The 12980-nt window shown below is 48.6% G+C and overlaps 1 long non-coding RNA gene across 1 annotated transcript in view; it reads left to right on the top strand.

The window, feature by feature from the left end:
- The first annotated feature begins 2368 nt into the window (after positions 1–2368).
- LOC146817690 (uncharacterized) overlaps positions 2369–12980 on the top strand; it is a 34886-nt gene continuing 24274 nt past the window's right edge. The window contains exons 1-2 of the long non-coding RNA XR_014962562.1: positions 2369–2424; positions 2651–2717. This is a non-coding gene — a long non-coding RNA (uncharacterized LOC146817690). The remainder of the gene's footprint in view (positions 2425–2650; positions 2718–12980) is intronic.

Here is a 12980-nt window from a genome sequence, read left to right on the forward strand (position 1 = left end):
GGATGGACCTAGTGATTAGCCCTAAAGCAGATGTAGTCTCTTCTAAACCCCTCCTATATTGACGACGCCTTTGGAGCACACCCGAATTAGCTGAATACAACGAGGAGTTGAAGGACGTTATGAGGCTCCATGGTGCAGGAAAACTCCCCTGGTTAGCTTATATCAGAAACACATGGTCAGGCTCTAGGGAGGGTAAACATGTGGACATCCCCAGAAGAGATCTGTTCTATGACCTTTAGGAAGACACTGCTCGAGTCCTACAGAGAATTCAAACAGGCCCAACTATGGCGGGGGACCAAGCCGGGCTGTCTTACTTCCAGGTTCTCGGAAATAAAGCAGCAATACATGCTCAAACCGGCCCTAGATGACATACAACCGCTTTTAGCAAAGAAACTCTATTTTCAATTTAGACACGGGGCGCTCCTGCTTCGATCATTTACTAACAAGTGGCAGGGCTCCCACACATTAGAGTGTCCAGGGTGTGAGCAAGCTGAGGAAACCGAAATGCACGTTCTTTTCTTCTGCCCTGCCTATAGAAATCAAGGTCTTACTGGTTACTATAACTGTGCAGGAACATGGGGAGTAGACATTGCACAGAGGTGTTTAGGTTCCATAAATATGAAACCGACGCACCTATTGTGTTCTCCATCTCGCGTTTTTTATACTCCATGTGGTGCACTCGTAAAGCTATTATTAACCCCTTCCCGCTCATGACGGAACCACTCCGTCATGAGCCAAGGGTGCCGTGTGCTCATGACGGAGTGGTTCCGTCATGCTGCGGCCGTTGGCCGCCGCTCCGCCCACGCAGCGCTAATTCCCCGCCTGTGCGGGCGATTAGCGCAGTGGGCGGAGTCGTGACGGAACCACTCCGTCATGAGCACATCTCAACCGTGACTCATGACGGAGTGGCACCGTCATGAGCACAGCGCCACCGCGCTGCCCCTAAACCCCCCCCAGCGCTGCGGCGGAATTCCTGCCGCAGCCAAGGGGTTAAGAAAATTCTTATCTATGCTATATTGTGCACCGATCAGAACAACGTGGTATGCACATATTGCATTGTATGCTTATGCTCACCGTAATTAACCCTTCATCGAGGTGCTTTTAATTCTACAATTGTAGTTATTTTTATTTAGATTTTTTAACACTCCTTTTTGCACTTATTAGATAAAGATAATGTTTTTAGTACCTAATAGGTGTTTGAAACCCTAAATGTAATAATCATTTGCTACAATATGTGTCACTGTTCCCCCTTATCTCACCCAATGCAGAATTAATATATTTTCTTTTTGTACATCGCACTTTATTCTGCCATAATATCACCTCGCACCTAATGCAGAAATTATATATTTTATTCGGCATTGCACTATAACCTGCTAAAGAACCACAAGCAGGCACGGGGGAGCTAATTTGAGAATGTAGTCAAAGCTCGCTCAATTGAAATGTTGCAACTATAAAACACAGAAACAATGTATATCGTTTTTATGATGATATACTGTATTGTATTTTGTTAAGATGCTTTGCACTGTTTCTTATGCTTTTATGGCCTATGGCCCAAATAAAGCTTTCTTTGACTGACTGACTGATAAAGAATAACAGGGCCCAATCTTATCATTGCAACACGAATAAGATCGTAATATCATGCAAGATATTTTCCAATATATGCCACTGCATTTTAGAGTAGCGCATACACCATCACATTACCACACATTTCACATCACTAGTCGGCATGTCAGATTGTGGTGGAGAGAATCACTAACACGACCAATAGAATTATAAGGTTTGTCTTCACAATTCTATTCATCCATAGACTGTTGACGGACACAGGACAACGTGCGGGACTGGTGTTGTTTTTTTTCCCCTCTCAGATATTCTATATCCGTAGCTTAGTCTAACACCTATATGTTGGATGTACGGCCGACATTTTTGGTTACTGGTGGAGGACTTCTTACATCAGTATTCCGTTTCCTACTCGTATCAGAACTGTATATATATTTTTTATTTACATTTTTCTGCATTCATATAGTAATTCATTACTGGCTGTTTTATGCCCCTAACATCTTCATTGGGTGCACGTTCAACCTACTTGCGTACAAGTGGTGGACATTACATACCAGCATTACATTAATCCTATTCTTTTTATGATTGGGTATTCTTTTCCATTAGTCTTACTGAATTTATCTCTGTTCACAGAACCTCTTGGTCAGCCTTTTAGCACAATGTATAAGTGACCGCTATCTTATTTCATATGGCGTCCACGTTCAAACATGGCGGCTGTTCTTGGCATCTAGTTATCATCAGTGCAAACGACAGGTGTCTGTCTTCACTGTTAGCATCGCAGCTCCTCTAAACGCGGCTCTCAGTCCATGAGATACTCCGCAGAACGTCGGAGACTCGTGCCGGGAGGAGATGTGTTAAGTTTAACCAGTAAGCGGGAAGGATACCACAGTTAAGCAATGGGAATATTTTGTACAATAGAAGGTTGCAGTCTTCATTTGGATAACGGTTCCAATATTGAGGTTTAGAGAGACTCGTGTTCATGTTTTTTGATCGGAATTTTCACCAATTACAACGTTTTGCTACTTTTACAGTTAGTATGGTTTGAGGGCTTTAGTAAATGACTGCATTTTGACGTAAGGTTTTGTATCTACAGGGACAGTGATCTCCTACAACTCTCCTACAACTAAATCCAATCAACAACTGGACTTTTTGTTGTGGAGGTAAGCTTGAGCACGCACATTTGACTACACTGGCAGGGCAGTGTGTTGGTGAGGCATTTACTCCATATCTTGGAATTTTTTTGCAGATTGCATTATTGACTACCATTTTATATATGGATACTACATTGCGCAGGGTCTCTAGAGGTAGGATTGGGTACATGACTAAAATTTGATTGCATTTTTTAAAACGCTAGTCGCAGTAAGGTCATCAGTGCATGCTTGGTATATAGCATGCATACCCTGGATATTACCAATACATACCCACAGGCTTATATTGATCAATAGAAGCATGAATCTTGAAATGGCATGATAATCTAAGGGTTCTAGTGGACCTCTAACACAGGCACAGTTGTTTGGGCGATTGAGCATTTCTATGTTTTATTATTGTTTTAAACAATGCAATTTCTTTTAGGTTTTCAGATATGCCCCTGAGGAAGGGACACTGATGTCCCGAAACGCATTGGGCATGAAAATGAACATGGCCATAATATTATGTATTGTTTAAAGTTTTGATGTTTCATTTATGTTGAACTATGTATTCAAGGAATTCATAACATTAAATTGTTGTGTGTGAAATAAATATATGGTACTAATTCCATGGTACCAAACATAATGACAAAGTACTAACAGAAGTACCAAAGAATACTGATTGAATAAAAGTAAGTACTTTCTTAAAGATAGCAGAGGGTATTATATTATAAGCAAAAATATATTTATTAATTTGATTGTGAACAGTGCGCATCGCATCCTAGTCTGTGTACTTGTTATGAACTGTTAGTTTCAATAATAACAATCCAAAAGCTTCTGCTGCTCACAGGGGAGCCTACACCACGCGGGCGAAGTGCTGCTCTCTATGCCCCAACTCGCTGCTGCCACCAGCTGCCGGATTGCTCCTGGGAAGGGGGAGCCAACACTGGTGACACCTCCATCACCGCAACGTAGGGACTGCAAGCCCCAGAAAGCCCTGCGCCCAATCTACGCCTCTTAAGGCGCTTAGCAGTCCCGCGGCGCATGATACAAAAACTTCTGCTGCTCACAGGGGAGCCTACACCATGCGGGTGAAGCGCTGCTTTCTTTGCCCCAATGCGCTGCTGCCACCAGCTGCCGAACCGCTCCTGGGAAGGGGGAGCCAACGCGGGTGACACCGCCATAACCGCAAACTGGGGACTGCAAGCCCCAGAAAGCCCTGCGCCTCATCTACGCCTCATCTACGCCTCTTAAGGCGCTTAGCACTCCTGTGGCGTGGGATCAAAAAACTTCTGCTGCTCACAGGAGAGCCTACACCATGCGAGTGAAGCGCTGCTTTCTTTGCCCCAACGCGCTGCTGCCACCAGCTGCCGGACCGCTCCTGGGAAGGGGGAGACAATGCGGGTGACACTGCCATCACCGAAACGTGGGGACTGCAAACCCCAGAAAGCCCTGCACCTCATCTATGCCTCTTAAGTTGCTTAGCACTCCCGCAGTGCGGGACACCCGTGGGCCATGCCCGGTCGAAGCCTGGGCCAAGGGCGGGCCCGTCCTTGCCCGTCATTGCCAGGAAGAGGCAGGGCAGGGCCACCCCCTTTGACTTTGCATCAAGGATCATGCTGGTCATTGAAAAACGCTCTTTGAGGTACTGTGTTTTTGTTCCATTCTTCTTTATACATTTCTTTACTGGACCATCGCGTGGGACCCCCAAGCTGACTGTGCTGACTCTCCTTTTAATTGACTGTCGGGGTCTTCCTAATCATTTTTGCTTTGCTAAGATTGCTTATGCCCTGTTATCGTAGGACGTAGGCATCGTTAATATTTCGAACAGCCTGGGTAGCAGCGGTCTTTGATTTCTGAGGGCGCATTATGGGGAAATGGAAAACCATGGAAGGCGTGGGAGGAAGTGGGGGAACTCGAGCAGTAAAAGGGAAGAGGGCCAGGAAATCACTCAAACATCCGGGCAGCAACTGCATTCTTGACCGGATAGATACCTTAATTAACGAGTGTGAGGTCATATTAGAGGGCAATCAGACTGCGCCTAGCACCTATGGCGATCCAGCCGATAGACGCCCCCCCTAAGTCCTAGGCCAAACTGCCCCCCAGTTATCCCAACGATGTTTCAAAAGCAACTCACAAAGAGGGCTCCTATTGAACCCAAAAAGCCTGCACTGACACCTAAGGGCACTCCCCCGCTCTCCCCCGGCCTCCATTGATAATACCGGCCCAAGTACTCTTCATTTAGAGCCAGTAATCGATTGCGCCAGCATATTTTCACCTCTTCAGGATCTTAGTGATAATAACAATGACAACGAGCCTGTGCCAGCATCCCCTGATCTGGCGGGTGATACCACAACGATTAGCATAAAAAAACAAATTAGATCCATTAGACACCCACCGTATTTTAAATACACTTAGAGGAGAGATTGGGACAATGAAAATCATCATAGAAGGTCTCACCACTTTAGTCAAAATGCTAATAAAGGCAGACCCGGCTCGCATGCAGCATAACACCCTCGTACATAGTTATCATGCACACTCCACTCACAGTGACTTGCCCCCACAAGAACTAGTATCTCCTAGCAAAGGACATACTTCTCAGGACTCTATCTCACACCACCTGGTTAACCCCGCTACTTTCACTCATAAGCATGCTACTAAAGATCTTTCAGCAGGGAGAAAGAGCAGTTTTGACAGCCCCATACAAGATAAGCTTAAAATGCTAGCTGCCCCACAATATTTTACAAACAGCAATAGGGCCTCACACCCATGGCAAGCCAATCCTCCTCCACAAGTAAGTCGAGGCAAACTGCTTTTGTCAGCCACCACTAGAACGGCGGGGCCGGCATCGGCCACGCCAAAAGTATGGTGGTCGAGCCGGCCCCCTCCGCTACATCCGGGGGCGTGTCTCTCGCGCACATGGTGACGCGACATGCGCGCCCCCTATCCCCATTGGCTCAGGTGCGACCCGGAAGTGATTTGGATCACTTCCGAGTTGGGACGATGGCCAAACGCCCGTCCAGTAGGACTGGCCGGACCATCATCAGGTATAAGGGCTGGGGAGCCAGGGAACCGGCCTCTTGTTTCCTGACTTCCCAGCCTGCCCCACACGCCTCGCTAGGAGGCGGTAACTTGTATTTTTGTTTTTTCTTCCAGGGATCGTGACCAAGGGACCGAGGGACCATCGCGAACCGCTGGACCGTGTCTTCACCAGGGATCGTGCCCACTGGACCATCGCGAACGTCGCATTTTCTCTACCACGGGTCAAGAAACGCCCCACCGGGAGGTCGCATTCGACGGAGGACGGTTTTTGCTGTTTTGCGAGCAACCTGATCGCTGAGATGTGGCCGATCGGTTCGAGACGGTCCGAGTGTAGCGGCAGGTAACGGGAGGCGGTGGCGCTAGTGGCTCGTGGGATCGCGCACCCCTCCGGCAGCTGCATTGTGTGTTGCGAGCACGTGCTAGCATTGTTAGCTTTGTTACAGTCGCTTTGCCAGTTTTCAGCACTTAAGCCAATGTGGTGAAACAAGCGGGTAAACAGCGCGCGGTGTATAACACGCGCAGCGGGGCACAAATATCTGGATAACTGCTGCGGGGAGACACGCGCAAGCGCTTGGGGCACAAAAAATGTGTTTTTTATCTGCTGCATAGTGTGTGTTCCCTCGTGCTTTTTAGCAGTAGCGCAAACGCAGTAGCCTGAAAGGTCTGAGACTCCTGCTCGCAAGGGTGCACAATTAATTCCATTGTTTCGGTTCACGTAGATCTCCTTAGGACTGTTCCTGTATTATTCTATTATTGTGTAAAGTAGACTTACGGTTGAGGTTTGAGACGCTTACTCTCAAGGTTACAGGTGCAATTCGCTTTGATGCTGTTCAGGTAGATCTTTTGAACACTGTGCCATATGACCGGTTGATCAGCTGAGCGCGTAGGAACACAATACAAACGTTCTTTTGTATTATTGTACTATTGTGAGTGTAGCTTTATGGTTAAGGTCTGAGACTCTGACTCTCAGGGTTGCAGGTTTAATTCCCATTGTTTCTGTTCAGGTAGATCTCCTCAAAACTATGCCATATGAATGTGTAATCAGCTGAACGTGTAGGATCTCAGGACAAACGTTTTATTTTGTATTATTGGCTGTAGGCAGCTACACTCAAGGTTGCTGGTTCAATTCCCATTGATCTCGTGCAGTTAGCTTTCTCCGCTTTTGATCGTTAGGGGTAGTGTATTGGGATTAATTGCATTATGGCGGGGAAGGCAAAGAGGGGGGAGTAGGGCTCTTGCATGGAGAGGCTGTTAGAGGATATGATGAAGAAAGTGACTGAGATGGGGCAGGATCTTGCTAATCTCAGGGAGAAAGTTAAGGGTCGGGAAGGAGAGAATGTGCCTCCCAAGGGTGTCATTCCGCCGGTCCCCAAAAGGGTGAGAACTAAAAAGCGTGTGCCAAAGGCAATGCCTCCACTCACTCCCCAGACCCCGGGGGTAGCGACCCAGTGCCACCTACCCCATTGCCTGTCCCTGTACCAGAGCCAGTGTGTCCATTGTCACCGCCCCCGGCGACAGCCCCACCAGTACCGGCACCACCAGGGGCACCACTGACCCCACCTCTGCATCCAGAGCCACCAGCGATCTCTGTGGTACCGGTCCCCCAACCTGCCCCCCTGGGGGCGCCAGTCCCCACCATCCCGGTCGCCGTTCCTCTACCAACACCTCTGGAAGAGTCTCCACGGGGGGGGGGGCCCTCAGGATGTAGTGTCACATTTGGTGGAAATTCTGCCATGGTTGGGAAGGCAGGCATTCTCGCCCCAGCGGTGGGAGCAAAACAGTTTGGTACCGATGCTTTAGCTGAAGCAACGCGAATTGTGCATGAATTCAATGCAGGGCCCAAGGAGCCGATCAATGCTGGGCCAGTCGCACCGTTGCCTGTCATTTCATGGGGGGCTACCGGCGCTCTGGAGAACAAAGGGGTGTCAGTCCCCAGTGCGGCAGCAGGGATTCAGCCAGAGGCACCAGGGACAACAGTAACAGGTAAACTGCCAGCATTACCAATGTTGGGCGTGGGCGAAATCAGCTCCGAACGGGAGTTTTTGGGCAGGCACGTGTCTCTCGAGTTAAAGAACAGAATTTGGGCCGGTGAATATATTAACATGTTTTCGTTACTGATCTGCGAAAGGGAGAGGTCAAGGAAGAACAAAGATTATATGCTCACCAGAGAATGGGCCAGTGAGATGCTGAAGTATAGGGTGGAAGAGAACTTAATCAACTGGATTAGGGCCTTTTCCATATTGATGGCAGTCACAGCTGAGCGTTTCCACAACGTACAGGCACAGATGGCCTGTTACCAGAACAGGATAGTGCTGGCCCATGATAAATTCGCAGGCAGAGGGTGGTTAGTCTATGACAAAAATTTCAGGGTGGCAAAGGCATCCGACCCAACACTGTCATAGGACCGAATTTACACTATTTCTTGGTTGGATCTTTTCGGGGGAGAGGGCCATGGTAACACAAAGAGTCAGTCCCAGCAGCCAGCTCAGCCTTTTCAGCCCTTTCGGTCACAGGGTAACACAAGCTACACCACTAGTTCAAGCAGTAATAGTGGAAGGAAGGGGACGTGCTGGGACTTCAACAGGCAGACTTGCACCAGACCACAGGGTCAGTGCAGGTTCAAGCACGCGTGTTCCATTTGCACCAACCCATCCCACCCGAATCAAAATGCCTCAAAAAATCAAAGGATAAGGGTAGAAAAAAGCAGAGTGAGATGGTGTCCACGCTCAAAGCTTGGTCCCCCATTGATTTGATGGCTCTGACTCCATGGCTCAACAAATACCCATGCCATCTTACGGCGAGAACTCTGTTGGAGGGATTCAGAGATGGTTTTAGGATACCAGCCCCTAACTATATGGGGTCATCTGGGTGCCAGAACCAACTCTCTGCCAGGACCAATCCAGGTATAGTCTCCTCAAAGATTGCCAAGGAGTTACGCCTGGGTAGGGTGGCGGGCTCTTTCAAGTCTGTGCCGGTTAAGAACTTTGTTTCCTACCCGTTGGGTGTAGTCCCCAAAAAGGTAGAGGGGGAATTCAGACTAATACACAACCTGTCAGCGCACAAGGGTAATTCACTTAATGATGCAATTGATAATGAGTTCTGCAGTGTTAAATAAGCGTCCTTTGACCATGCGGTGGAGACCCTCAGGGGCTTGGGCCCTGGTGCGTTGATGGCAAAATCTGACATAGAATCGGCCTTTCGGTTACTCACGGTACATCCGGACGACTATCACCTGCTGGGTTTTAAATTTCAAGGGAGTTTTTATATGGATATGTGTATGCCAATGGGCTGCTCTGTTTCATGCGCATATTTTGAAAAATTCAGTTCATTCCTGGAATGGGTTTTCAGACAGAAGACAGGGCACCGGTGGGTCATGCATTACCTGGATGATTTTCTTATCCTGGGGACATGGGGCTCCCCGGAATGTGGGTGGGCGCTGCAGGAATTTTGCGTGCTCATGCATGATTTGGGGGTTCCTTTGGCTCCAGGAAAGACGGTTGGGCCGGCATCTACGATAGAGTTCCTGGGCATTGAGCTGGATTCTATTCAGAGATGTTTTAGGTTACCCAGGGACAAAGTCAACAAATTCAGGGCTGCATTACAGCTATGCTTGGGCAAACAGAAGGTCACACTACACCAGCTGCAGCAGACAGTAGGGCAACTGAACTTTGTTTTAAGGGTCATTCCAATGGCTAGACCATTCTCCAGATCCATCTCCCAAGCCATGGCGGGCCTCAAGGAGAAACATCACCACACAAGGCTGTCCGCTGAGGTTGGGCAGGACATGCGGATTTGGATGGCATTCCTGCAGGATTTCAATGGCAGAGTAGTGTGGCCCGGTCCGCCCACTGCGGCCGCGGATTTGGGTTTAATGACTGACGCCGCGGGCAGTGAGGGATTTGGTGCCATACTCGGTACCGAGTGGGTGGCACAACGTTGGCCGCCTTGGTGGGTAGAGAATGGTCTAACAGGTAACATTGGGTTCCTGGAGCTCTTCCCCATATGGGTGGCATTGACAGTATGGCCTGAACAATTGCGAAATCAGTCAGTGGTTTTCTGGTCAGACAACATGACCGTGGTTGAATGCATCAACCAGCAAGCGGCTCGGTGTAAGATGATTCTCCGCCTCTTGAAGGAGATTGTTCTCACATGCATGAAATTGAATGTGAAATTTAGGGCTACACACGTGCCCGGTGTCCTTAATCATGCTGCTGATGCACTTTCTCACTTTAAGATGCAGGTTTTCAGGGCTCACCTCCCGTCAGTGGCAGAGTATGCCACCCTCTTCCCAGAACGACTCTGGCAGATTGGTGCCCCCACCTACCGGACCTCGTGGCAGCCAGCCTAGCACCCAGGACCAGGAAAGCATACGAAGGGGCGTTTTGGCAATATTGTTATTACTTGGGTGCGGGGTGGGCTGAGCGGTGGCACGACACTGGGGCACTCATTGCATATTTAGGTTGTTTAAGGACCAACGGGTGTTCGGCGGCAGCAGCTAGGAGACAGGTGGCGGCAATCTCCTTCTTCGCTCAGATCAGCGACAGGGGTGATCCCACTAACAGTTTCACAGTGAGGAAGGCTCTGAAAGGGTGGCAGACACAAGCCAGCCAATCGGGGTGGAGCTTCTGACGTCAATACTGGCAGCCCTCGCCGCAATTTGCAGCACATCAGGGGAAGTGCGGTTATTCACTGTGGCCTTTTCGTTGGCCTTTTACAGCGCATTTCAAATTGGGGAGCTAGTGGCACAAAACAAGCTGGACATACACCGCGGCCTGCATTTTGAATGCATTAAAATCAGGGCCAACACCCTACTAATATCTATCAAGAAGTCCAAGACCGATCAGGAGGCCCGGGGTGATGGGGTAGTTCTCCACCGGGCACAAGGTAACCCATGCTGCCCTATATCACACGTTGAGCGCTACTTACAGGTCAGGCCACTTAACGTAGGGGGGTCTTTCCCGATCCATGCTGATGGGGTCTCGCTGACAAGCTATCAATTCATAAGGGTGTTGGACTTGACAGTTCTGAAATCAGGTCAGAATCCAGAAAGTTTTGGTACCCACTCCTTTAGGATAGGGGCTGCCACTGAGGCAACGGCCAGGGGTCCATCAAACAGCGACGTACAGAGGATAGGGAGATGGGTGTCCAATTGTTACAAACGTTATGTGTGCCTACACATGCTGTGAGGGAGAGTGCCACACAGCGCTGACGCATTTTTTTCTGCTTCCATTACAGTTTCTCAAGCCTGTCACGCAGGGGAGAAACTCAAGACACTGCACCAGCATCATTCAACAATGCGGATATCATCACCACGGAAGGAAAGGCTACAGACTGTGGGGAACATAGGCCATTCATATGTAAGGCGTCTGTCTAACCTTTTTACTACAAATGATTATAGCGAAAGAGCACGACAGGCAGGATTTGAAATAGCATGCCATGGAAAAGGGGGGCTATGTTTTGATCGGTTCAGGGGTATCGTACTGGACCTGTTAAAAAAGAGGGGTCCGCCCCCTAATATAATCATACTACACTTGGGGGGGAATGACTTAGCAAGACTGGGAAGAAGAGGGTTGGTGGAAACTATAGTCACTGAAATAGGCTGGTTAGCTAAGACTTGTCAGGGCTGCACTATCGGGTGGTCCCAGATGATACCCCGATTCCAATGGAGGTGGGGGGAATCTGTAAAGGCTTTGAATCACTCTGCAAGGTGAATTAATAACAAGATTGAGAGACTTTTCAGGGCTCCACACTTACAGACCATCACCCATGGATGCATTAGGGGTGAACCGTGCTTCTTAAAAGACGGCGTTCACTTAGCCCAAGTAGGCAACGAGGTGTTCCTGGAGAATATGTTGGCATGGTTGAGGGGCCTGAGTCGTAGGGGATGACCTTTCTAGTGAGCACAGGGGGGGCTAGATAGTCGGTCAACTATGCTAGCCTGTGGCGGTAAGGTCATGATTGTTGAGCAGTAAATTTAAGGTCCTTAGAGGGCGGCGCCATTCCCGAATGGTGTCGCCCAAGTGGGAGGGACAACTGGTCTCTCCTAGAACTCCAGGGGCAGTTGGGTGCGGGGAAGGAGGGAGTCACGCTTTCTCTAGGCTGATTGGCCATCCCGAACGTGTGCAACGGCTGCAAGGGCCCCTTTATAGAGATCAGGTATAGAGCGTACAGGGGTAACCGGGGAAGGGAAGTACCCTCACGGCGAACGGGCCCTCTGCGCATACGCACACCGGCTGGAGGGCGTGGTTAGAAATTGATAAGGATCTGACGCCAGTTAGTGACCTTGCCGTAGGCTCTATTAGGTACGCAGTAAATAAAGTTTGTAAAGATTAATAAAGATATGCTTAGATATGGATAGGAAACCTTTGTATTAGAGTTATGTTAAGGTTAGCCATCGGATAACTGTACTTATCAATTGTAATCAGTGTAAAGTATATTTTCTGCTACATTTTGTAAATATTGGAATTATGATTAATGTGTATTAATTGTATATAATAAATATGGCCGGGGGGTGTCACGCCCCCTGCATCCAAAACTTCTCTCCTGTCACGGGCCTTGAATGGGGAGCACTGGTCTTGAATGGGGAGGAGGGGGTGTATGTAGTACCTGGCCATATAGCCTGCCACAACCCAAAAGAATTCTTATGACCAATGTCCCGAAAACTAACACTAAGCACGCCTACGAGAGTGAAGACTCTTTGATAAATAAGGTGATCCATTGGATTCGCCATGTCAGGGGCTGTCGATCAGTGATTAGAGACGACATTCTTAGAGCACACAGGTGTTCCTCTCCAACCAATCATTTGGATAATATCGAGATCACCTTAAGGGGAACTGAGATGGCGGAAAACCTCCTTGCTCTAGAATTCCGCACCTGTGCCCCTGATGGGTCTCTCATTCAATTTAGGCATTTTCAACATTAGAGCAAGGCAAGACATCACCCTCACAACCACTAATACCTTTGGCAGGCAGCTCCTCCCTGGAAACCAATGACTGACTACAGGACATACCCTTTCATAATTCTGATCTGTCCAGCATAGCACATAGCCCCAACTATACAGCTAGCTCCTTTCCTAATTCTACTCCTCCCAACTTCCCAATCTGCTCTAGAGATAGTTCCCAATGCCGGGCATGCACATGCAGTTCCCCTATCTCCATATATGAAGAACAAACACATGGCAATTAAGAGTATATAGCCCTGCAAACATTATCTCATATGCCAACCATTACTCTCATTCCCACACAAAGCAACGCT

The sequence above is a fragment of the Triturus cristatus genome, chromosome 6 (genome assembly GCF_964204655.1).
Source record: "Triturus cristatus chromosome 6, aTriCri1.1, whole genome shotgun sequence".
Taxonomy (NCBI): Eukaryota; Metazoa; Chordata; class Amphibia; order Caudata; family Salamandridae; genus Triturus; species Triturus cristatus.